Here is a 21,697-nt window from a genome sequence, read left to right as displayed (position 1 = left end):
GAGAATTAAACACTTCAAAATACCAGAACCCCCTGTACATTCACGCCTTGGTTAACCTAGACCAAGTCAGGAAAGAGAGTCTTAAAGAGATGTCTGATTAATTCTAATTAAAGGATGATTACTCAGACACAATGAGATACATTAAATGTTGGTAGACTGGACAGTAAACCGTCCAGAGCAACTTTCTTATTTAGGAGTCTCCTGGTCACCCCATTTGTATTAGCTTCTTGAATAACTCCGTTTTGAGAGGTGACAGAGGGTTAAGGCTATCCTCAAATAGAAATACCGCACCGTACATTATAGTCTAGGAATCTTTGAAGCCCTTAGTTGGTCTCTTCCTAGCAAATTACCATATGAGGTTTCTAGTAAAATGCAGGGAATCAGCAAGTAACTTTGACTACTTGGAAAACCTAGATTACCATGTCTGAGGAACAAAGTACACCTTCACTTGTCAAGGACAAGGACGATTTAGGATGAATAGACACAGGGTTATTCACAGAGATCCATTTCATCAGAATAGACACTTGCAGGAATCTGATTTAATTGCTCTAATTTTGGAGTACAAAATTCCCAGGAGAGTTTTTTTTTTAATCACGCAAAGATTTTTGCATAACATTCTAAGAAAATAATTGGGGTGTAATTTACATAATTAGTTGCTTATCCCCTTATTTTCTCACATCCTTGGATCCTCTTGAGACTCCGAGTAGCCTCAGCTTAATTGGTTAGGGCAGTGATAGATGTCAATATTTGTGTGTATGTCTGTCTGTGTGTATGTGTGTGTGTGTTTGTGTGTGTGTGTGTGTGTGTGTGTCTGTGTGTGTGTCTGTGTGTGAGAATCTGTATGTGTGTCTCTGTGTGTGTATGTGTGTGTGTGTGTTTGTGTGTCTGTGATTGTGTGTGTGTGTGTGTGTGTGTGTGTGTGTGTGTGTGTGTGTGTGTGTTTTAGGCTGCAGATCCAATTTAATATTTAGAAATATCTGTAGTACCTGCAAGAACCTCTGAAAAAAAAATAGGTACAGAGAATTACATAGAAGAGGTAGTTAAGATATGAGCAGAAAGGATTAAAATAAAAGACAAACTATACATCCCTTAACCTCATCACAGCAGTTGCCCTGAAGGGGTTGAAAGGCAGCTAGTTGTCTTCCCGGATGTCCTTTCCCATCCACAGATGGTGGAGAGGGACCTGAAGTGACTCAGCTTCTTAGGACACTTGAGTCAGACGTACAGTTGTTCTCTGAATAAGATCAAGGCAAGGACCCTGTGACGGTTTGTATATGCTTGGCCCAGGGAGTGCAGGATTAGAAGGTGTAGCCTTGTTGGAGTAGGTGTGTCACTGTGGGTGGAATCAGTCTTCCACCAGCAGCCTTCAGATGAAGACGTAGAACTCTCAGCTCTGCTGCACCATGCCTGCCTGGATGCTGCCATGTTCCTGCCTTGATGATAAGGGACTGAAACTCTGAACCTGTGTAAGCCAGTCCCAATTAAATGTTGTCCTTATAAGAGTTGCCTTGGTCATGGTGTCTGTTCACAGCAGTAAAACCCTAACTAAGACAGACCCCAAGTACATTTCCTGGGAAGCACGTGCCCAGAGGTAGGGCTAAGAACTTAGGAACAGCCTCAGACAGGAAGTGACTAGTATTAGACAGGAAGTGATGGCTAGGCTTGGATGCACAGTCTTGTAGTCTCAGCATTCATTCCAGAAGTTAAAAAAGGTGGAGAATTTGAAATCAACTTTGACTTTAAAGTGAGATTGACTCTAAAAAGAAAGGAAGGATCAGGTATGGTGGGCACCTAACTTTGATCCCAGCACTCAGAGAGGCAGAGGTAGGTAGATTTCTGTAAGTTCAAGGCCAGGCAGTGTGCAGAGTAAAGGTCAGTCAGTGTTACAGAGTGGGGCTCTGTCTCAGAACAAAATAAAACGTACAAATAAATAAAAGTTTAAAGAAAGGAAGGAAGAGAAATGGAAACCAGGGAGAGGAGGCACATTAGATGTTGCCAGTGCAGTTCTGAGGATGACAAAATCAGGTTCTATTTGAACACTGTGTCCTAAGTTGATGTTGTGGAGTAAGTCCAGCCATGGACATTTAGAATTTAACTTTTTATCCGTAGGACTCTTGACCACATAGGTGACCATAGGTGACCAGCCAGAATGGTCCAAATAGGCGCCATCAGAGGGAAAATCTTGCAGGTCTCATGTCATGATGCTATGCAGTGAGAATTTATAGGTATTTTTGACAGATCAATCATTTTGGAAGAGTGGAACAGCTCTGATTATTAGGCACCATTGGTTCATTCTATATGCTTAGGACTTCAAAGCAATATTACAATGACATTTCTTTAAATGGTTTTTTTTTTTTTTCCGGAGCTGGGGACCGAACCCAGGGCCTTGCGCTTCCTAGGCAAGCGCTCTAGCACTGAGCTAAATCCCCAACCCCTTCTTTAAATGTTTTAACTGTAAACTTGAGATTTTAAAAAAAATAATCTAGCTTTTCCTGGATTATGATTGTTAAAGTAAATTTGATCATCTGTTAAATCTCCTAGGTTAGAAACTGTTTTCGGCTCATAGTTTTCTGAAATTTGAAGTGATTTGAGGCTGACCCACTTCCCAAATTACTTCCTGATCTGTAAGTGTAAAAACGTAAAGATGTGGCTTCTTAAGGTATCAAGGAGTGTGGGAAGTATTCGGAACAACCAATGTGATATCTTACAGGCGGAATAAATTGTTGTTTTTAATTTGGTTGATTTTATTATGTATTACAAATCAGTTCAAACAACCACCTTAGAATTACAGTAACCACACCAGTGGGTCCTATTCATTGTGTCTAATGCTTGGCCAGTGTGTTTTTATTTAAAAAAAAAGATCCTTCATTACAATTATAGAAATAAATGTTCGACAGTCTCTAAAATATATTTTTCTAATTAAAGTCATTGCTTGAAGTACCCAAAGGAGTTAGACAGCCCTACAGTTTTTGTTATATGTCAAAACCATGAATAGTGTTGTGACTTAGATCTCTGCTCCATGCACATTCTCACATCAGAACTAAAGAAAGTAATGTTGGTAACAGAATTTCTAGAATCTGTACACAGTAAATCTATATACAGTAAACCTATATACAGTAAGGGTATCTATATATAGTAAAATTTTACAATTATTCTTAAGATATAAAAAGTCACCGAATAATTTTCTATTAGAGTTATCGTCAAAGTTAGACATTTCAGAATAAAGTATGCTTAGGGCTTTCCTGGAGTATCAAGAGAATCATCTGTCTGTTTCAGAGAATACAGAGGGCTACTGGGTGGGACAGAGCAGCATTTAACCAGAGCACAGTGATGCTATACATAGCCATCTGTTTGCCAAGGGGTGCTTGTTCTGTTGGACAAGTGCAACAGGCAATCAAGGTAGAAGGCTTGTGGGTAAGAGAACATCAAGGAAGGCAATGGGCTTAAGATATGTCCCTGTGTTTTAATGAGAATATTTAAAATGAACATTGTCATTAATGTCCGAATATGGGCACTGTCAGTCATCTCTGTAGTTCATAGCGTTAACTAAAGTACAAAGAATATTAGGCACCCTTATTATGTTAGTCACGTTACTTTCATAAGGTGAGGGGATAAATCCTTTACCCAGAGGCCATCTAGAATACTGAAAACACGGTTAAAAGGCAAATTAATCTTGATTTTTAAAGTGCTGTGTAATGGGTGTAGCTTTAGGAGAGACATAAGAAGATTTTGCATGTGTAGGGTGGTGCTTAATGACAACACTCCATCTCTGTGACAACTTGGAGTGCGGATGGTCCGCACTGGTGACTGTGCAAGGCGAAGAGTGGCTGGACGAGGCTCGTGTTGAAAATGGAAAGACTGGGACATACATGGCACAGGAAGTGAATCGATGACTTGGAGGATGCCATGAGTGCCTGGGAGAGAAACGCAAAGGTCACATCTGCCTTTCATTCCCAGGCTGCTGGAAGAAAGAATGGACAGGGGTAGAGAGCCCTAGTACCAAATCAAGAAGAGATGGCATGTGGGAGTTTAGGAAGGAGAGAACAGAAGGAACAAGGCAGTTGTTCTCTGTCTATCCATTCATTCAATATACCACCTCGTTCATAATAGAGCTAAAGTCAGCTATAATCGTACAAGCTTTAAACTGAGGGGGGAATTGGTAAAAAAAAAAAAAGAAAAATAAGCCCAGCAAATATGAAATCCAGATGTGGTGTTAGTATATAACTTTGCATTCTTAGATACTATTTTGTGAATACTGGGCTGATGGTGTGAATCTGGCACAGGACTGCTGAATGGCACATGCAGACCCAGAAGCACAAAACCCACCCTACACGATTAGGATTGAACACCGCCGCCCCTCCACCTTCCGCCGCGGACTCCGCCTTCCGCCGCCGCCTCCCCCGCTTCCCCCACCCCCCGCCTCCCTCCCCCCCCACCTCCTCCCCTCCCCTCCTCCTCCTCCTCCTCCTCTTTTTCCTTCTTCTTTCTTGTTTTTTTGTTTGCTTACTTGCTTGCTTGTATTTTTTTGAGACAAGTTTTATTCTGTCAGTACGGACAGTACTGGGATTTGCTCTGTAAACCAGGCTGGCCTTGAATTTGAGATCTGCCTGCCTCTGCTTCCAGAGTGCTGGGATCAAAGGCCTGCGCCACCACACCCTGGATCCCTTTCATTTCTTAGTGGATTTCTTGTTTTGCTGGCTCACTCACTCTTCCTTCTCCTGCACTGAGAGGAAAAAAGAGAAAGAGAGAGAGAGAAATCGGGATATGAGTGAGGAGAATATTTTAGTGAGATTTTGGGGAAAGGGGTTTTGCGGGGACAGTACTGTTTTTGTGTTTTGAAACAAGTTTTTTTTTGTATCCTGGATGCATTATACTTGCTATATAGCCAGGAATAACCTTGAACTTATTATTATTTTGCCTCCTTCTTCCTCCCAAGTACTGAGATTACAGATGTGAGCCACCAGGCCCAATGCATGTAGCATCGTGAACCTCACAGATGCAAGATAACCACTAGGCCACATCCCCAGCCCCAAACATTGGTTTGGACAGACCATGATGAATGAAAGAAGCCAAAGAACAGCACCAGGCTTTTGACCATCACCGCTAATCCACGTCTTAGTGATGCTCCCCCTCACTGCTAATCCACGTCTTAGTGATACTCCTCCTCAGCTCTTGAGGAGAATGGCCAGGGTTGCTTCTGTTCAAAAATCTCAGCTTATTATTGGGATTTTTCTCCTTGGATGCAGACTCTGAGACCGGGATAAGACAGGCTGGGGCTTAGTGGTAGAAACATGAGGGAGTCACCTGTAGGGAAGGTGGACTCGTAATGTACCTTCCAGCTGTGTGCTACCAACACTACCAACACGAGCGGAGCACACACACCCTGTCCTGTGATTAGGCCAAAAGCACAGGGGTCCTTGAAACTTTGGAAGAGAATTTAATCTACTTGGATCTACTTGGAATAGCACACTGAGGGCTGACGGATCAGTGTGTGTTCACTGTTGATGTTACAGCATAAGAAGCCAAGCCAAGCCAAGCAAGAACTGTTAGGAGGGCTAACTTGAAACTTACTTCTGGGTAATCTTGATGCTGCTGGTCCTCCTAAGGCCCTTGTGGTCCCAAGTGGATGCTGTGTGTCTTAGGAAGTGGAGTATTGGGGAGATCCCTGGGAGGCAAGTCCTTGTCGGGAGGGACCCTGGCCTTTCCTCTTCTCCTGGCTTTGCCTTTAGTCGATGAGCTGAGTCATTTGCTATAGCACCACTCCAGCCATGATGGCCCAAAGAATGAGGCCCACTCCATCACGGAATGTGTAAAGGAAACCATAGTTGTGAGCCGTAGGAAACCTTTTCTTCTTTATAATTTAATTGACTCAAGCATTTTGTAACGATAACATGAAGTTAACAAATAGTTTCCACATTAATAAACATGAATAACTACATTCTTAAGAGAACTCCAAGAACATTCCAAGGACCTTGATTTCTTGCCATTCCCTGAGACATTCAGTTCTCTTGGACTCCTTACAACCGTGCATCTTCAAGAACTAGAATAGTTGTGATCCTGACGATGAAAAGAAATGTCGTGATATTCTCTGGCTCCAATATAAAAGGGAGATAAGAAAGTTTGGCTAAAGGTTGGAAGCCTAAGCTGTGGCACAGCCCCTGCAGCTGGACTTGCTACCAAGGGAGCTCATGTCTTATAGACCTTAAGACCAACGTGCCTTATGTGCTTCTACCAAGATGGACGGGGCTATGCAGAGGAAGATGAGAGGAAGGTACATCTAATATCCTAAGTGACCTACACGCTTCCCAAAGGGAAAACAAGGATCAACAGGGCTCTGAAGATGAACTATCCTCTCAAGAGCTTTAGAGATGCACACCACCTCCATAAGCTTCCTTCTACCTCAAGTTCTTCCTTCTACCGAAAAAAACAGGTCCTGTTGAGCATACAAGGAGTGGAGCTTACCGTCCTCCATCCATTCCACTGGAGGGAGGCTCCTGAACCATCTAGGGCGATTAAAATCCATTTCAGCAATGCAGGAGTAAGCCAGGAACTGACTCTGAGCACACTGGTACTACTCACAACTGTCAGGCCCTGACTTAAGCCTCTGGGTTCACATGGAAGGCCCTGTACTTGATCCTGAGGACTTGGGGTGCTGTAGGAGAGAGGCGGGATTGGAGAAAAGCAAGGAGACAATCTGACCAACAACTTGCTCACAATCCCAATATCTGCCTGCAGCACAGGCCCGAGAAGCCCCATGTTTGTGATTGCCACACCTGAACAGGGACCCTCAGGCACAGATGTAGGGGAATGTAGAGAGTCTCTTCAAAGGAAAGAAAATTGTTCTAAAAACCTGATAAGCACGATAAGAGCCATAGTGTTACTCCAGAAATGGGGGATGAATCCCGCCCTGTTTCTCAACGAGCTGGCTGAAGACTGAAGAAAACCGAGGTTGCCTCAGCTGCTCTCTGCTCTGTCGTCACCTTAGATCTACACCACAAACTCATATTTTCAGCTCTTTTTTTCTTTCTGGCATCTGCTTGAACCTTATCAACGATCAGGTTGGGATCTTTCTTTGAGGACCATCTGAGCTTTGTGCTTTGCGACTACTTTTCAGAGCGGTGGTTTGAGGCGCAAATCTTAGGTAAATACTTCGGAGAAACTAATTGGATCAATGGTCTGTCTTAAAAAATTGGCAAATGACAGAGCTAAAGAAAGTCAACGCAGCCTTTTGTTTTTAAAGCTACCTTTACGGCTAACTATAGATTTATCTGTATTGCTACATACGCCTCTGTCTTTACATTATTAGTTACAAGGCACCAAATTAGCTGACGAGTAAGTGGTCATATAAATTTGGTAAGCGGTCCAAATTCCTTTTAGTTCATAGTGTAAGTTTTAAGGCGGGCATCCTGTTTCCGGCAGCCTCTTCTAGGCCTGAATAAACGGAGTAAGGGCAAGGGGCAGAAAGAAGAGATTTAATAAATGTAGCCATGTTGGAGAAGCAAAGAGGTCTGATGGTCTCGGGTCTGCCTTGGGGACTGGGAAGCTTAGATCAAAACCAGCTTCAGAGACGTCCATAGCAGGGACTGTAACTCACGGTAGAAGAGACAACATAGGTGATTGGTTCAAATCCTGGCCCCGGGAGAAGAAAGCATAGAAAAGTTAAGAGTTCAGGGGTTGGGGATTTAGCTCAGTGGTAGAGCACTTGCCTAGAAAGTGCAAGGCCCTGGGTTCGGTCCCCAGCTCTGAAAAAAAGAAAGAAAAATAAATAAATAAACAAGAAAAGTTAAGGGTTCAAAAACAATGCTTCTAAACTTCCCCTGGGATGTGCTCAACTTAAATTTAAGTTCTTAATTTCACATAGAGAAATAAAATTAGAACAGTGGACAAGAGGCGTGCATAACTGGGCCGACATCTTGGTAAAACCTGGTTAATCGCTGTCTCGGTTCTGGTTCTTCGAGGTCGTCCAGTGTCAACCCTGTAGTCTGAAGGGACAGACTGGTTCTCGGATGACAGCTCCTGCCCAGGGTGTAGCTGAGGGTTTGGGGCTGCTTCCGTTGTTCTGGGATCTAAGACTGGGACAATGACATCTCTGGTTTAACGAGCTCATGTAAAGCAAGTAACCTGAAGGGATGGAAATGAACAGCAAGGTAGGGCAGAGATGTAAAACTTCAGTCCTGTTTGGGGTTTAAGAAATGTAGTGGGGCCTCATGAGACAACTGGGCCTATGTGGGTCCTGCCCACCAAGCCTGGGAAGCTCGCTGAGTCTGACCTGACTACTGGGGCCCACATGGTGGAAGGAGAGAATAACGCCCTTCAAGCTGTCCTCTGACTTCTACACATGTGCCATAGTGTGTGCATGTCCACACAAATGCACACACACACACACACACACACACACACACACATACACACATACATACACATACACACAAATGCACACACACACACACATACACACATACACACACATACACACATACACACACATACACACATACACACATATACACACACATACACATACACACATACACACACATACACACATACACACATATACACACACATACACATACACACATACACACACATACACACATACACACACATACACACATACACACACACATACACACACACACATACACATACACACATACACACACATACACACACACATACACACACATACATACACATACACACACACATACATATACATACACTCACACATACACACACACACACACACACACACACACACACACACTACCAAAGACAATGCAAACAATATTAAAATTCTCCCAAAGGTCAGATGTGGCCAGGTTAGATACTTATTTTGCCAGTCAGTCTTCTCTCAGCATCAGAAGGAAGCTTGTTCCAGACCCCCAGGGTTAACTTTTAAATTCAGCTTTTCAACAACAGGAGCCGAGTACCATCCAAAAGGCTCAGGGAAGAAATTACAGGTAAAGAACAAGCCCAAAGTGAGACCCTTAGCCCTGAGAGCATCTCCATCTCCAGTGAAAACTGGTACAGCCTGGGTTTCCTATTGAATAAATTCCCAGAGAGCCATCGAGGCTCCCCGGATAACTCTTGACATGGCAAAGCAAAAAGGAAAAAAGATGTTAAGTTCCATTCCAATCCTGGAGCTTTATTCTCTACCTTAATCGATAATCTAGGACGTGTGTGTGTGTGTGTGTGTGTGTGTGTGTGTGTGTGTGTAAGAGAGAGAGAGAGAGAGAGAGAGAGAGAGAGAGAGAACAGGAAATAATCTACGTGTGTATAGAAACAAGTGTTGATGAGAATGTCCCCCAAACCAAATGAGCTCTAGCCTTGAAGATTGCCCTGCACATAGCCTAGGAGCAAGGCACGACATTGGAAGTTCTCACTTAAAATCGAGAAGACATTCCTAGAGCCATGTTTTACTTCTCCACCAAAACTAGTTGGGTAGGATGCTTGCAAATTACGGCAACTTGGGATGGCAAGATGGCTCAGTAGCACAAAGGTGCTTGTCACCAAGTCCGGTGGTCTGAGTTTGCTCTTTTAAGTTGTCCTCTGATCTCCACATGAATGTCATGACATTTTTGCACGCATGTGTACACACACATAAATAAATGCAAAAAAAGTCGTAGTGGCTAAAGCCGCACTGGTTGATGCGCCTTGCCAAGGACATAAGTATCTTCAGGTGACATGTACAGGTTTTCAGGGTTGATAGAGGCTGGCCCCACCAAGATTTAAAAGAATTCTCCACAGCCTTAAGAACATCTCAAAGATGCGGCTGTTCACACCTGAAAACTGTAAAGTTCTAAAGACTTGAAATTTGTCTTCAAACAAAAAAACTGTATTTGTTAACTTAAAATACAAAGATGAGTCTTATTTATAAAACCACCTGCAGTATTAACCTTGCTGTATGTCTTGGTTTTCTTCTTTGGGGCGTGTTGGTGTAAAAGACAAGCAGTTATTACAATTTCACACTATTACCCTAAAAAGAAAAAAAGAAAGAAAAGATGTAGAGGCCAGTGGTTAGGGCTGGAGAGATGGCACTGCTCTTGCACACAGGTTCAGTTCTAAGCAGTCACATCAAGCAACTCAGCCATGACTCCAGAGGATCCAGCGTCCTCTCCTGACCCGTGTGGGAACTCACACCCACATGCACACCTCCCCCAACATGCATAATTTACAAACAAATTTTTAAAAGGTGTAATTTTTATTTTAAAAATACAGATGTGCATGCGTGCGTGCGTGCGTACATGGATGTGTGCGTGTGCATGTGTACATGACGGTAGCTATCCTGGTAGGCAGAAGAGAGTACAGACTCCCTTGGAGATGGAGGTAGAGGGTGTAAGGAGTCCAACATAGATGATGGGACCTGGACTTGGGTCCTCTCTAGGAGCCATATTCACTATTACCCCTCTCTATCCCCCTATTTACCTGTAAATCTATCCCATGGTCATGGCTTTCCTAGTGCTTGCCCCTTGGGAGGTTGTTGATCGGTGTAATCAATCTTTGGACCCTATCTCTCTAACCAACATCCTTACAGAATTTGTGTTCTAGAGTACAGAAGGGTCAGACTAAACTCCTGTGATACAGGGATTACAGCCATGCGGACGGAGGCGGCCAGGCAGGCCTTCTTCCTCATCTATACAGAACAGGGAGAGCCCTGTGGTTCCTCTCAAGCTGGGAGATATCCCTGAACATAAAGGCAGTGGTTATAAAATAACAACGGGTCATCACCCTTCAGCTCCCTGCCCCAAAAGATTTCCGGTTCCACGGCTCTCAGAAAGAGTTGAAATAGGCGAATAAGGTGGAGTGCAAGGTTCAAGATGCATTTTAGAAAGGCAGAAAAATGAGCACACAAAGGAAGCTTCCCGCCAAAGAAATGGGCTAGACACCTCAAGACAGGCTACGTAGACCAGTCTGGAGTCATTGGCACACGTTCAGTGGCACTGCATTTCCTGTAGGTGACTCACTGTGGACTTCACATAGAGAGCATGTATGAGAAAGTCTATACTGTACAAATGATCCCCAAACCTGCACCATGTGACAGGAATGTCCCCCTACTGTCCCTGACCCCTCACCCGCCCATGTGTGTACCCATGCTCTGTGCACTGAACTGCTAACGCACCTGTGCTTCATCCCACTCCCTCCCTCAGGGATAAGATCTCTCTTCACAAATCCTTCTGCGTTGCCTGCCTCTTTCTTCGTACCTCCATCCAGTCTGCTCCAGGAAACAAGAACCTGGAAATCCTAGTGGGTGCCCACGGAATCCTGACATTAAAGTAGTAATTTTCTGGTCAACAGAGATCTGGAGAGGAGGAGGGAGCGCACTATTACCCACAGGCTTGCTGGACGGACTTGAGCCAGGCAGCCTCTAACCTCCAGCGGGGGAATGATGGATTATAGCTCGCTTGGCAAGCTCCTTGCTTGCAGCTGGGCTCTGCGTGAGCTGTAACAGTCAGCAAAATTTGGAGTGGAAATATCCGGGTTGCTAATCGAAGTCAGATTCAGATGTTTGGACAGTCAGCAGAGCCAAGGCCAAGAGTTTTTATTCTCATGTTACTGAAGTAAAGGGGCTGACCAGCTTAACTCCTTGCGTGGACAGATGTCATACCCTCCTCTAGCAAATCTAAAGTTATCCTCAGTTACTGTTTCTGGTTTACCCCGACAGTCTAGAGTCAGCCGAAAGGAAAGCTTACACTGAGAAATTGCCTAAGGCAGATTAGCCTGAGGATCTGTCAGTCCAGGACTGTTTCATTTAGTAACTGATTCACAGGGCCCAGCCTACTATGGGCGGTACCATCCCTAGGCAGGTGGGCGTGAACTGCATAATAAAGCAAGCCAGGCATGGTCCTTGGAGTGAACAAACAAGCAGCATTCCTCATGGTGTCTGCTTCCAGTTCCTGCCTTGATTTCCCTTCATGTATTGTGACCTAGCCAAACAAACCCTTGTCCCCGCCCCCCAAGTTCCTCTTGCTCATGTTTGTTGCAGAAACAAAATGAAACTACAATATTCAACTAACAGACACGTGAGCAACCAAGATTCCATGATTCTAAAGGCTGTGGTATAGAACAAAATGTTAAATAATTATTATTATTAGTGGTGGTGGTGGTGGTGGTAGTAGTTTTGGGAGACACAGTCTCACTATGTAGTCCTGTCTATCCTGGAACTTGCTGTGTAACCAAGACTGGCCTCAAACTCACAGAGATTCACCTGGCTGCCTCCAGATTGCTGGGATTAAAGGCATGTCCCCCAACATGCCTGGCGAGAACAGATCGTTTAAATTGAAAATTTTAAAGACATAAAAAGTAGAAATAAAATTCCTGCAGGACTTCTAACTTTATGAAATGTATCTTCTTGATGACCTCAGCTGTGTAAATTCACTGGAAAGTGTTTTCTAAAGTAAACCACTTATTGCACCTGATATACAAAGCTTCAACTGTGAGTAACTAAGATACTGATTCAACTGGTCCAAGCGATAAGGGATGGTTATCGGAATTATCAGTGCATCTGTAAGGTTTCTTTGTGTCTAAAAGACATCAACAAGAATTCATGAGTTTCTCCACTCTCTACCACACTGTATCAATCACAGCTTCAGACTGACCCCTCTAGGGGCTGGAGAGATGGCTCAGAGGTTAAGATCACTGGCTTCTCTTCTAGAGGATCTAGGTTCAATCCCAGCACCCACAAGGCAGTTCACAATGATCTACAACACCAGTCTCAGGGAATCCAGCACCCTTTTCTGGCCCCCTGGGCACCAAGCATGCACGTGGCACAAACATAAATGCAGATTTACAAAAAACAATGTACAGGGCTGGAGAGATGGCTCAGTGGTTAAGAGCACTGACTGCTCTTCTAGAGGTCCTGAGTTCAATTCCCAGCAAGCACATGGTGGCTCACAATCATCTGTAATGGGATCTGATGCCCTCTTCTGGTGTGTCTCAAGACAGCTACAGTGTACTCATATATAAAACAAATCTTAAAAAAAAGAAACTGCACACAAAAATAAATACAAAAAAATCCCAGCATTCCCTGTCATTTAGTCATCACTGGTAATAAAGTCATTTCCTACTTTTTATTTACCTTAGGATCAAAGATGACATCTCAAAGCCACACAGCCACCCACTTCTTCATAACTCACTAATCAAGAAAGTGACTATGTCCACACTCAGACAACCTCAAAGTACATGGGACCAGTGCAGGGAGGGGTAACCACATCTCCCATGAAGAACTATAGCTATAATTTTATACAATGTCGAAGCCACAGATAGTTTTTGTCAAGACTCACTCCTTTGTTGCCGTTTTGAGGCACGGTCACAGGCTCTAGCCTAGGCACACACGCAGCTCACTCTGGACCCCAGGCTTGCATTCCCGGTACCCTTCTGTCTTAGTGAGGCTTTTGTTGCTGTGAAGAGGCACCGTGACCAAGGCAACTCTTATAAAGGCAAAAGTCGGGACTGGCTTACAGTTTCAGAGGTTTAGTCCATTATCATCATGGTGGGGAGCGCGGCAGCATGCAGGCAGACATGGTGCTGGAGGAGCTGAGAGTCCTACATGTTCATCTACAGGAAGCCAGGAGGCTCTCTTCTTTAAACAGCCAGGAGAATGCTCTTTTCTGTACTGGGCAGAGCTTGAGTACTTGGAGGAGACCTCAAAATCTGCCCCTATGGGGTTGGGGATTTAGCTCAGTGGTAGAGCGCTTGCCTAGGAAGCGCAAGGCCCTGGCTGGGTTCGGTCCCCAGCTCCGAAAAAAAGAACCAAAAAAAAAAAAATCTGCCCCTATGGTAACACACTTCCTCTAAAAAGTCTACACCTCCTCCAATGAGGCCACACCTCCTCCAATGAGGCCATACCTCCTCCAATGAGGCCACACCTCCTCCAATGAAGCCACACCTCCTCCAATGAAGCCACACCTCCTCCAATGAGGCCACACCTCCTCCAATGAGGCCACACCTCCTACTAGTGCCACTTCCTTGGGCCAAGAATATTCAATCCACCACACCTACTTCCTCCTCCCTTGTGTTAAGATTTTAGACATGAACCACCACTGCTGGCTAAGATTCACCCTTAAACCATCCTTGTAAAATTTTATTAGAGGGACTCATCTTTGCAGAGAGAATTCCTAGTATACTGCAGTAAAACCATATCCTTTGGACAGAGAATCTGTGTTTTCGTTTTAAATAGGTGATGTTGGCACAGATCAAAAATGGAAGGACAGGGGCTTTACTGACTGTGAACCATGGTTCTAGGTTAGCCTCGGGATGCAGTATTCACAAAGTGAAGTTGGAGAAGGAGAACTGAAGTCTGAGAGCTTGCAGATGAATGGGGGAAATGCATTTGAAAAGAAGTGAAGCCACCCAAGCCCTAGATGCACCATTGATAAAATTTCACAAATTCCAAAGAAGGATTTCACTGTGTGGAATCTTGTGGATGGAACAGAGTAAAACAGTTTTACTTATCTTTAGCTTCCACAGCAATGGCGTAGTTTGGTAATGCTACAGGTGTGTACTGTGTGACAAAACTTTTTTTTTTTTAAGGTTTATTTTATGTATGAGTACACTGTAGCTGTCTTCAGACACACCAGAAGAGGGCATCAGATCTTATTACAGATGGTTGTGAGTCACCATGTGGTTGCTGGGAATTGAATTCAGGAATTCTGGAAGAGCAGCCAGTGCTCTTAACCTCTGAGCCATCTCTCCAGCCCGTGACAAAACTTTTCCTGGGGGCATGCAACACACACATCTGCTCAAACTAGATAGGGAACTCACAACAGACCAAAGTACAGATACTGTTGGGGTGGAAATCATGGCTTGCATCTGGACAAACCACACCAGGTCAACATGGTTCCATGTGGAGAGGTTTACTGGGATAGTGGAGACTGGGGTGTAGGGGAAGGGGGAGAAAGAAAAGAGAGGAAGAGGGCAGAAAGGTCTGCCTTTTTATTTGAAATGTGACCTAACTGCTCCCAGGTGAAGGTGGGAGCTGAACCAAAAGTATGCTGGGAATGTATGGTCATTGCCATGGCAACAGATTCACAGGTGACCAGGTGATGTCATTGCTGGAGGCAAAAGCAGTTCTGACACCAACAGATAGCAAGCACAGTAGGGCAAAGGTCCGAGCTCATTTCCAAGTTTGAAAGCTCACCACAACCCACCAATGCCTGACCTCAAAACTCCACCAGTCCTTGAGTTCAAAAACTCAGCAATCGGGGTTGGGGATTTAGCTCAGTGGTAGAGCTCTTGCCTAGCAAGTGCAAGGCCCTGGGTTCAGTCCCCAGCTCCGGAAAGAAAAAAAAAAAAAAACAAAACTCAGCAATCCCTGAGCTCAAAAATCCCACCAATCTCTGAATCTGAAATTCTACCAATCCTTGGCTTTGCACTGAGATCCCACCAATCCCCACCCTGGAAATCCCCACCCTGGAAAGCTCCCCCCTACCCCAAGAATCCCTACATTAAGCCTGCCTCCTGTCTTGTTACCTGCTGCTTCTCATCCAAGCAGAGGCAAGCACTCTCTTGTGTCTCTCCCAATAAATCTCTCAGGTGAGGTTTGTTGTGCAGTATGACTTTGTGGCATTCCTTGGTTCCCAACTGCTAGGATACCTTTACCCTCAGAGCAGCAACACTTACACTGGGGAAACCTTTCCCCTTTAGAGCTGCAACACTTACAACTGCCAGAGTCCACATTGTTGAACCAATGAGTTTTCCTGGGGTTACTTACAGGAATATTGGTTAAGGGTTACTTACAGGAGCTGAAATGACTCAAAGACAGTTGCATCACGCAGGCCCACCCCAGCATGGCTAACAGCTTACAAAGTTGGGAAACCTGGAGCACGCAGCACATCCTGCTGGCAGCTCAAAAGGTTTCAGAGTGTCTTTTCCAAGGGGCTCCAGTCTTAATATATTCCTGGCAGCTCGGCTGGTTTCTGTTTCTTGCAGGCAGCTGGTCTGGTCTCAGAGTCTTCTTTGCAGCTTTTCTGCTCTCAGAATCCTCTTGGTAGCCCTCTCTTATATGAGAGGAACTCTCAGCTTTTAATGTTTACTGTGGTAGGGAGAGACCTAGTGAGTCCGCTCAGTTTTAGGGACTTCCTAAAACTATTTTGAGTTGTTGACCTATCTACTTAAGGAGCTTCCCTGCAGAAATGTTCCAGTCTTAGAGGAAACTATTATACAACAGTGTACCAGAAAAGCTCTGTAGAAGACTAGAGGCTTAGTGTCTTAGGGTTTTATTGCTGTGAAGAGATACCATGATCATGGGAACTCTTATTAAAAACAAAACAAAACATTTCACTGGGACTGACTTACAGTTTCAGAGGTTTAGTCCATTATCATCATGGCAGGAAGCATGCAATGTGCCCTCAGATATGGTGCTGAAGAAGGAGCTGAGAGTTCTACATCTTTATCTGCAGGCAGCAGAAGGAGACTGTGCCCACAGTGGGCCTGGATGTAGCTTGAGCTCAGCTTTAGCATAGGAAACCTCAAAGCCCACCACCCCACAGTGGCATACTGCTTCCAACAAGGCCACATCTACTCAAACAAGGCCACCCTCCTAATAGTTCCTCTTCCTATGAGTCAAGCATTCAAACACATGAGTCTATGGTGGCCATTCCTGTTCAGACCACCACACTAAGCCTGTAAAGTGCCTGCTGCACAAACATGAGGACCCTAGTTCAGGTCTCCAGCACACATTTAAAAATCAGGACGTACTCATATACATCTATAACTTCAACGCAGGGAGGCTGAGATAGGCAGATGCCCAAAGCTGACTGGTCAGCCAGTCTAGTCAATCTGGGAAACACTGGGATCTTCAAGAGACCCTGTCTCAAAAGATAAAGTAAAAAGTGACCACTTGGGCCTTTACACACATGCACACGTGCATACGCACATGCGGGTGCTAGTATGTGACTAATATGACCAGCCTGGGGTGGTACACTGAACATTCCAGGCTCCTAGCAGCCTTGCCAACAAAAGGAGGCAGACAGCAGTGACAAAGAGGAAGTATTAGAACTTCCCTAACAAGGGAGAGTCTTCCAGACGCTTCCTTTCTGCCTCCTTCCTTCCCCAGCCCATGGGGTGTGGCTTCCGGAGCCTCACCAGGGTCTAGAATCAGTCTTTCCTCTCCTGTTCCGGCCACTCCCTCTGCATGCTTTATAGCAACTGAGAGCAAGGGACTCCAGGGCCCATCCCAGAGCTGCCCAACTGGAGATAGTCTTGAGCTCCTACGAGGTCAAAGATTCCATCAGGGGTGAGACCTTGCTCTCTGCATGAAGAATAAACTGAAGGGGAAGCTTGGAGAGTTGGACAGGAAGCCAGCTGTGCAGTTGTCTAGGCTCTTCCTGCCACAAAGCAAGAGTATTGCAGACAGCGGTCTTCCCGGGCATTCTCTGACCCACAGTTTTCCTATGCCAGTATTCCCTTCACCCCCGTCTGTTACGTTGCAAGGTCTTAGATACTTTTGTTTTTAAGGGGAAAGGATGAAAGCCTTAAGACATTTACAAGATCCTATTTTTGGCACTGTATCAAATTCTGGGGGAGGATGGCCATGGAGACAGGGTGGGGTGAGTTCAAAACGTTTCTAACATGTTCTGGCTTTGGGCCCAACATTGTTGAAAACTGCTCAGAGGAGACCTAGAGCACTTGGATTTGGGGCTTTAAGACTATCTTTGTTTAGATGTTCAAATTTGTTTAAATAGTTTCTCAAACAGAAACAAGGAAAGAACTTATTCAGAATTTTTCCCCCATAAAACAAACCCTTTCCCAAGCCTGGCTGACCAAATCACTCCAACATACTCTTCTTATCTTTATCAACTGTTTATCCAAAACAAGTAAAAGATGCAAGGTTCAGCTGGGATTTGTATCCTCTAGGTTTTGAACGGGCACTAGCAATTTTGTTTGCTGTTACATTTTAAGTCCTTCATGTATCTTATCTCTTCTTTTTAATGATCCTTTTTTGGGAAAAGGAACAAGGTTCAGTATAAAGATCAGGCTAGCTTCAAGCTTGTAGTCTTCCTGCCTCAGCCTTCCAAGTGCTGGTATTGTACCCTGACCTCCAGCCTGGCTTTTGACAGTCCTTTGCCTTATATTATACCTGTTCCTCAAGTACAGGCAAGAAGCTGGAGGCTCAATTGCCTGAGGGAGCTGATGTAGCAGGGCGGGGGGGGGGGGGTTCTTTCTTTCTTTCTTTTTTTAACAATCTATTTACTTTTCATTTTATTTTACATGTATTGGTGTTTGGCCTGCTGTATATCTGTGTGAGATGTCAGACCCTGGAGCTACAGACACTTGTGAGCTGCCATATGAGTGCTGGGAATTGAACTCAGGTCCTTTGGAAGAGCAGTCAGTGCTCTCAACCACTGAACCACTGAGTCATCTCTCCAGCCCAAAGGCAGGGATTCTTAAACTTCCCTGCTTGAAACCCTTTTCACTTGAGAAATTTTTACACGAATCTTGACATACACATAGATAAAGTAGTTAAAACCCAGAGCTGTATGGATTTGACATTTACATGCCGACGCATAAAGGCCAGATAACATTAAAAGTCTTTGTCTTCTGGAATGAGACCACTGTGTTGCTAGGAGAACAGAGAACTATAGGAAAAGCTCTGTTCATAACGCACAATAGTCTTAACTCTGAGCCCAATCGCTTCACTGGGCTCTCCTTAGTCTTGCCAGAATGACACATGCACAATACAAAGTACTCGAATCTGTTACTGTTGCCAAACATTGGGTGATCGCCAACTCAAGAAGCTGTGGTTTTAGATTTAAGGGCTGATGAGGCATGGAGCTGGGATGCAAGTGTGGGTGTCTCCTTCCAGCCTGGCAGTGTGCTCCAGGGAGAGTTTACCAGTCGGGGTACTGGTAGGGAAGAGACTGTTTCATACTGCTTGTGGTTCCCATGATACAAATATCCCACCATTGCTGATCTCCAGCCACTAACTTGATTGCACTGAACATTTCTTGTGAAGAAATGTTACCAAATGTACTCTTTCTGACATCAGCTGTGGCCAGCTCACCAAACTCACCTTGTATGTTCTATCAACTTGTCATCAAATACCCTGAGGAACCTGGCATACTTGTCTTGTCACTTGACCACTCCTCCTGCTACACTCATTCCCACACAGGTCCTTCCCAGAACACCGCTAGTGACAACCCATCCAGGCATCACCCTGGAGGTTTACATGGTGTTTCTACCTTGACTTGCCCATAACCACTTCAAGGAGACACTACTGCTTTCCTTACTTCATTAAAAGAGAACTTAGAGATCCAGAGAGTTTTTGGTGAAGGTCACACAGAATACAAGTGCCAGACTAGTGCTAGCCAAACGCTTGCACCTTGAAGGTGACCTTTAGAGAAGGCGCTGAGAAGTTAACAAAGACCGGAAAGAGGCAGTTTCAGTCAAGTACTTTGGGCAGATGTTGTTTCCCTATACGATACCAAACATTGGGTTCTTGTATTGGTGATGGCAAACACTGCAAACATCAGGATACTGGCTGTGTTTACATCTTTAAAACACCTGGACGGTCCATGAGTGTGTGGTACACACCTTTAATCCCAGCACTTGGGAAGCAGTCAGGCAGATATCGGAGTTTGAGACCACCATGGTCTACAGAGTGAGTTCCAGGGCAGCTAGGACTATATAGAGAAACCCTGTCTCAGTTAAAGCCAAACCAAGATCAAAACATAACCAAAACTCAAAATCAAACAAAATTTTAGACATTTTATTAAAGCAGTTCTGACAGAAAAACAGATGTCTAGAATTGAGTCCACGGTCAGCTACCAGAAGTTTCATCTCTGAAACTATATACTTTTGAGTCTGATGGTCAAAAAGAGATAAGCTGAATTTATTATTTCTTAATTAATTTTGAGACGGGGCTTCACTATGTAGCTCTGGCTGTCCTGGAACTCACTATGTAGACCACACTGACCTCACAGAAATCCCCCTGCCTCTGCCTCCTTACTACTGGGATTAAAAGCATGCACCAACATATCCAGCTTGCGAAAAGTATTTTTAGATTTTTTTATCTTATTTTATGTGTATGAATATTTGCATATGAATGTGTGCATCAACATCTGTGCCTGCTGTCTGTGGGAATCCAGAAGGGGGAGTCTCATCCACAGAAACGGGGGGAGGGGGTGTGGTTCTAAAACTACAAGTGTTCTTAATCGCTGAGCCACCTCTCCAACACCTATAACTACTTTTTAAACAAAATTCATGGGCCTTAAAAGCATGTCTAGGGGTTGGAGAACTAGTTAAAACAACCTGCCTCCAACCAATAACAAAATAAAAAAATAAGAAAAAGGAAGGAAAGAAGGAAGGAAGGCAGACAGACAGACAGACAAACAGGTGTGGTGGCCTGTGATTGAAATTCCAGTACTAAAAAGATAGACCTTGGGGACTCATTGGCAGCCAACAAGGCTATGAGCGCTAGGCCAGTGAGAGATCCTTTCTCAGAGAGGGGGAGGGGAGGGGCAGGGAAGCACAAATACAGTCACCCACCCCACCCACCCATACACACACTAAGAAAGGAAGGAAAAGCATGCCTGAGGTCTACAATAGAGGTGTGGTGGTGCATTCCTGTAGCCACAGAACTTGAGAGGTTAAACATGGAAGAAAAAGATTTTGAGGCTAGCCTGGGCTACATAGCAAGACCTTGTTTGTTTGTTTGTTAAAAAAAAAATGGTGGGGGAGGAAATGTGTCAACTAGTTGTTCCCACAGTGCTGAGAGGCCCTGAGTTGCTCATGGGCCTGGCACTCCTGTCCCTCTGCAGCCTTTGATCAAGTTGTTTCTTCTGTTTCTTCAGCTTTTTGATTTCTTCTGACTTTAAGGTTTCAACAGATGGACTAAATATTGCTCAGGCCCCTCTAAGGGGGTCCTCACCTAGCATGAAATTGGGCCCATCCAGAAACAGGTCCAAGGAAGTCTTTTCTCCTTCATAGCTATGCAGAAACCATGAGCACGCTTAAATGCTTTGCGAGAAATCAAATCCTCCTCATTCTGCTCTGACCAGAAAGAATGTCGAGAAAGAAGAGCCTGGTTCTGCTTCCCTGTGGATGCGATAAAGTCTGAGACTTGCAAAGGAGCTTAAGTAGAACAACTTGTGTTAGAAGAATTCTTGGGTGCACTTACTATAAACAAAGGGTCCTTGGCACGAACAGAGAACTGAACAGCTGCAGCTGCAAGAGATTTGCTTAGACAACCAAAACATTAAATACTCTTGAGACAGGAGATAGGGGGGGGGGGGGAGAGAGAGAGAGAGAGAGAGAGAGAGAGAGAGAGAGAGAGAGAGAGAGAGAGAGAAGAGGTCCATCTTTCTCATCTGTGTAGCCCTTCTAGGATTAAGTCTGCCTATCTATAGCTAAAAGAACACTAACCATGACTGGATTTTCCCTTTATATGTCTTTCAGTTAAGTAAACACCAGGGTCTAAGGTTAAGTCACTAGACATAAATCAAATAAATGAAAACGAGGACGCTGGTGGGACTTCAGCTCCCCTGAGGATATTATACAAGCTAGTGGGAGTGACTGATGCAGAAAGAATTGCCTTTTAATGAGATTACTGTGGGTCCACATTGGAATCAGCTTGCTTGATGTGGAAAAGCCAGGGAGGCCGGAACACAGCGTCATGTATTTCTTGGTCCTCTTGCTCACCCTCACGGTACTGCAGCCATCCAGACGGAGTTTCCTGAGGCATCACCATGAAATC

The 21,697-nt window shown here is 44.5% G+C and overlaps 1 long non-coding RNA gene across 1 annotated transcript in view; it reads right to left on the bottom strand.

The window, feature by feature from the left end:
• Positions 1-533: 533 nt before the first annotated feature.
• Positions 534-21,697, bottom strand: part of LOC102555049 (uncharacterized) — a 33,644-nt gene continuing 12,480 nt past the window's right edge. The window contains exons 3-5 of the long non-coding RNA XR_359801.5: positions 5,572-21,676; positions 4,508-4,723; positions 534-3,914 (exon numbers count right to left, since the gene is read on the bottom strand). This is a non-coding gene — a long non-coding RNA (uncharacterized LOC102555049). The remainder of the gene's footprint in view (positions 3,915-4,507; positions 4,724-5,571; positions 21,677-21,697) is intronic.

Source organism: Rattus norvegicus, chromosome 15 (assembly GCF_036323735.1).
Source record: "Rattus norvegicus strain BN/NHsdMcwi chromosome 15, GRCr8, whole genome shotgun sequence".
Classification (NCBI taxonomy): domain Eukaryota; kingdom Metazoa; phylum Chordata; class Mammalia; order Rodentia; family Muridae; genus Rattus; species Rattus norvegicus.
This window is presented reverse-complemented; position numbering and strand designations above follow the sequence as displayed.